This window comes from Delphinus delphis, chromosome 11 (assembly GCF_949987515.2).
Source record: "Delphinus delphis chromosome 11, mDelDel1.2, whole genome shotgun sequence".
Lineage (NCBI taxonomy): Eukaryota > Metazoa > Chordata > Mammalia > Artiodactyla > Delphinidae > Delphinus > Delphinus delphis.
In genome coordinates, this window is record NC_082693.1 from 90118726 (window position 1) to 90123981 (window position 5256).

General features: G+C 49.9%; 1 pseudogene; it reads left to right on the plus strand.

The window, feature by feature from the left end:
• The first annotated feature begins 3842 nt into the window (after positions 1-3842).
• Positions 3843-4768, plus strand: LOC132433311 (heterogeneous nuclear ribonucleoprotein A1-like; annotated as a pseudogene).
• Positions 4769-5256: the final 488 nt, after the last annotated feature.

Sequence of the window (5256 nt, forward strand, 5' to 3'; positions counted from 1 at the left end):
TACAGAACACTTTGCAATGCAATGAGGAGTTAGTATACTTTACCCTTTGTGCATCATAATCGGACTGCATCGCCTACCGAGGCAGTTTCTCATTCCAGCCAGACGTGCCCCAGCAGCTCGTTCTTGGGAACTAACTGTACAGCCTGTTTGTCCAGCCCCACTGGGCCTGCCCACTGTTTGAGGCAGCCCTACCACCTAAAGGGGCAGGGGATGGGGGCAGCTGAGCTCACCATCGGCCAGGGCACCCGCCAGGCTCCCACAGGCCTCCGCCTTCACCTTCACCACACGTGGCCATTCTTTTTTTTTTTTTAATTAATGTATTTATTTTTGCCTGTGTTGGGCCTTTGTTGCTGTGTGTGGGCTTTCTCTAGTTGTGACGAGCGGGGGCTACTCTTCGTTGCAGTGCGCGGGCTTCTCCTCACGATGACTTCTCTTGCTGCGGAGCATGGGCTCTAGGCGAGCGGGCTTCAGTAGTTGTGGCACGTGGGCTCAGTAGTTGTGGCTCACGGGCTCTAGAGCACAGGCTCAGTAGTTGTGGCCCACGGGCTTAGTTGCTCCGTGGCATGTGGGATCTTCCCAGACCAGGACTCGAACCCGTGTCCCCTGCATTGGCAGGCGGATTCTCAACCACTGCGCACGTGGCCATTCTTGACCCCAGGCTTCTGCACTGGTCTCTCCCTTGTGGACACAGTCCTCTCCCACTTCCCACCTCAACTCTGTGTTACTGAGTCCAAGCTCATACTGCTCACCACACAACAGGCCAGTAACTCGAGAGATGAGTTGTTGGGGCAAAGAATAGTGACTTTATTCTGAAAGCCAGCAGAACAAGAAGATGCTGACTAGTGTCCCAAAGAACCATCTTACCGGGGTTTGAATTCAGGCTTCTTTTATACTAAAAGGGGAGGGGGCGTGGCTGGTTGTTGTAAACTTCTTGGTGCCGGAAACCTTTATTCTTGCAGCTTATAGATCTGGTCGATGTTCCTATAAACCTCCAACAAGACAAATGTTATTCTCCGTTCTGCAACTTTTTAGCTCTATATGAATGGAAAAGTGTTATACCTGTAAAGGTCAGAGCCTTGAGAATAGGTTATCCCGTATATTTCAGGTTATAGACAACATTCTTTTAGTGATTAACGTGTAGCAAAAGCAATAGAATACACAGGTTAAAGGAAACAGATCCAATATGGAGTCAGATTTGTTCTTCCCTCTGACACCTGCAAACCCAGACTCTCAAATTGTTTGAGTCCCATTTGCCCCACCCTCCCTGGCACTTGGAATCTTAGCTTTTAGACCCCAAGTTGCGGTGAGAAGATCCATCCCCTCTCTCCCTCACCCCTCCCCGGTTACTCTCCCACCGCGTTCTCTACCCATTGTCCACCCACTGAGGATCAAGAATGAGTACTGCTGAGCCTTCTCAGATGTTGCCATGGAGCTTGAGGGCCAGACAGGGGCAGTCAGAGACCTCCAGGTGTGAACACCCAATGCCTTCCATTCCCTCCTCCATCTCTCGGTGTCCCTTTCCCCCCATCTGTGCACCACCGATCCATCCACCATCCCACCACTCATTCATCCAACACAAATGCCAGTACAGCCTCCTTCCTTCCATCGCCCGTCTATCCAGACTGCATAGACACCTGCCACACAGGGGACATCAAGAGCCACCAATGAGGGCCACAGAAGCAGGGACATCACACAGAAAGGACCACGGCAGCGCCACCTGATAAGAGATGAGGCCCTTTCTGTGTTTCTTGTCCCCACCATAGCCCACCAGAGAAGAAAGGGACCCAAAGGACAGGGGGAAGGGGGGTAAAGGAGCAGGCCACCCCACCCCCTCCAAGTCTCTCCAGTAAGGCCCTGGGAACTGAGGAGGTGGGTGTTCAATCAGATGTGAGATTTAACTTTGGACTTTTTCATGCTTGAAAGTAACAAGAAAGTTAACAAAACCGCCAGAGGTGTCAAAAAGGCTGCAAAAAGGCTGCAAATGGGAGGCTGGGCTCCATCAAAGGCAGGCGTAGGAGAAAATGAACAGAAGTCATGGTCAGGTTTGTGAACTGTGACTTGGGATCTGCAAGCTTGGAGAGGGAGCTGGGGAGAGCGGAATTGCTCTGTGTGTCAGCGGGAGATGAATCCTACAGTTCCAATGCCCCCTGGTAGAGGGGAGGGGAGCCCAGAGACAAGCGAAGGGGAGGAGGAGAGAGGAGCCGAGGTGACCAGGCAAAGGGTTGGGGGAAGATCTGGAGATGAACTACTGGACTGGGGGAGGGGAGGGAACAGAGTATCCCCAAAAGGTCTGGAAGAATAGACTTATCTAAGATACCCTGTAAAGTGTCCTCTGTGTGGGACCTGATATCACCCCTCTCTATGACCCCAAGATCTATGTTCCACTCACCAGTATTTGTCAAGAGGAGGGTTTTATGGAAATGGAGAAGGGGTGACGTTTCATGTCTGAGTCAGCACAGTACTGAGCAGAAATCGCTCAGGAAGAAGCAAGAATGGCAGGGGAAGTGGTGAAAACATAAGTGTCCAGGGATCTCTGAAACTGTGGAGGATTTTGGACTTTTACTGGACATAAAGTTAGAAGATTAAAGCATCAACTCTGCCTTCCCCCCGGTGATTTCCTCACACACAATCAGAATAAATCTCAAAAGGCGAATCTGACCATGTTTCATAACACCTGCACCCCCAAGCCCCAACACACACACCTAAAACCCTTCACTTGTTCTTGAGTTAAAGGCCCACTTCCTGGCCCATCCCGCAAGGCCTCTGGGGTCTGGGCCCTGCCACCCTCTCCAGATTCTCTGCACTCTAGACATACAGGCTGGCTTTCTCACCTCAGAAGTGTCATACCCTACTGACCACAGGGCCTTTGTACATGCTGTTCTCTCTAGCACTGCCCCACCCCAACCCCAACCCCCAGTTAACTTACTCACCCTTCAGGGCTCAGCTCAGACAAGCCACTCCTGAGCTCCTGACCAAGTCATCCATCCGTCTTGGAATTTACCGCCATGATTACAGTGGCAAAGAGGAATGGAACAACCACAACATGGTTCAGAGTCCACACCTTAGAACAATCATGATTCATGCCCTGGCACTGGGCACACGTTCCCTGAGTACATCTGAATCCCCAACAAAGTGAAGGTCTGTCATCGAGGGGGCAGGGGGATGGCTGTTAAGTAGACAACCAAAAGTGTCTGCACCCTCTTGCAGGGGTGGAGGGGGGCTATCATGTATTCTGGAAAGTGATGGAATGGGCAGAAGCACGAATGAACTCACCATGTCTCAGGTCTGGACTCACACTGGCCTGATGAGGTTGTGGACTGTGTGAGGTATGATGGAGCCTCATTACTGGACAGCTTTTTTTTAATCCAGGTAAACTGCATGTCCCCTGGGACACACAAAAAACCCACACAGCAAAACCTCCCACCTCAGCAACAAGTGAGGCTTTTTGTCTCATCCTCCGACAGAATCCTGGTAAAGACCAGTACAGAGTCATAGACTAGTGCCATTCAGCTAATCCCTGTATCTGACACCAGTCTGCTTGCTCACCTCCAGCGATGGGATACCCACCAACTCCCATAGAAGCCCATTCCACCTGACCAGACCCCCACCACCGACCCACCATTAAGCCATAAAATCTAATTGGCATATTGTTTAATGGGAACAGAGTTTCAGTTGGGGATGATGAAAAAGTTCTGGAGATGGATGGTGGTGACGGTTGCCCAAGAATGTGAATGTACTTAGTGCCACTGAAAGGTACACGTAAAAATGGTTAAAATGGCCTTTCTGCCATGGACGCCGCTGAGTAAGCATCGTTGACGTCTCCCCCCGCCTCCATTACCGTCATGTCTAAGTCAGAGTCACCCGAAGAGCCCAAACAGCTGAGGAATCTCTTCATCGGAGGTCTGAGCTTTGAAACAACCGATGACAGTCTGAGGAGCCATTGTGAGCAGTGGGGAGTGCTCACAGACTGTGTGGTGATGAGGGATCCAGACACCAGGCGCTCCAGAGCCTTCGGGGTTGCCACATAGGCCACTGTGGAGGAGGTGGATGCGGCCATGAAGGCAAGGCCACACAAGGTGGATGGAAGAGTTGTGGAACCAGAGAGGGCCGTCTCAAGAGAAGATTCTCAAAGACCTGGTGCCCACTCAACTGTGAAAAAGATTTTTATTGGTGCATTAAAGAAGATGCTGAGGAACATCACCTGAGAGATTATTTTGAACAGTTTGGGAAAACTGAACTGACTGAAATCATGACTGATCGAGGCAGTGGCAAAAAGAGAGGCTTTGCCTTCGTAACCTTTGATGACCATGACTCTGTAGACAAGACTGTCATTCAGAAATACCACACTGTGTATGGCCACAACTGTGAAGTAAGGAAAGCCCTATCTAAGCAAGAGATGGCTAGTGCCTCATCCAGCCAAAGAGGTCGAAGTGGTTCTGGAAACTTTGGTGGTGGTCGTGGAGGAAACTTCAGTGGTCGAGGTGCCTTTGGTGGCAGCCGTGGTGGCGGGGGATGTGGTGGCAGTGGAAATGGCTATAATGGATTTGGTAACGATGGAAGCCATTTTGGAGGTGGTGGAAGCTACAATGATTTTGGCAGTTACAACAATCAATCTTCAAATTTTGGACCCATGAAAGGAGGAGACTTTGGAGGCAGAAGTTCTGGCCCCTATGGTGGTGGAGGCCAATACTTTGCCAAACCCCGAAACCAGGGTGGCTGTGGCGGTTCTACCGGCAGCAGTAGCTACGGCAGTGGCAGAAGGTTTTGATGACTGCCAGGAAACAAAGCTTAGCAGGAGAGGAGACCCAGAGCAGTGACAGGGAAGCTCCAGGTTACAGCAGATCTGTGAGCTCAGCCAAACAGCGCTGGCAGGGCCTCGCTGCTACAAAGACATGTTTTAGACAATACTCATGTGTATGGGCAAAAAACTCGAGGACTGTATTTGTAACTAATTGTATAAAAGTTTATTTTAGTTTCTCTTCTGTGGAAAGTGGAAAGCATTCCAACAAAGGGTTTTAATGTAGAATTTTTATTTTTTTGCACCCATGCTGTTGATTGCTAAATGTAATAGTCTGATCGTGACGCTGAATAAATGTGTCTTTTTTTTAAATGTGCTGTGTACAGTTAGTCTACTCTGAAGCCATTTTGGTAAACTACCCCAACAGTGTGAAGTTAGTATTCCTTCAGAGTGATGCCAGGTTCCATTCAAAATGTATTTACAACCTGCTCTGGTGGAGAAGTTATTGTCTTCCGAAA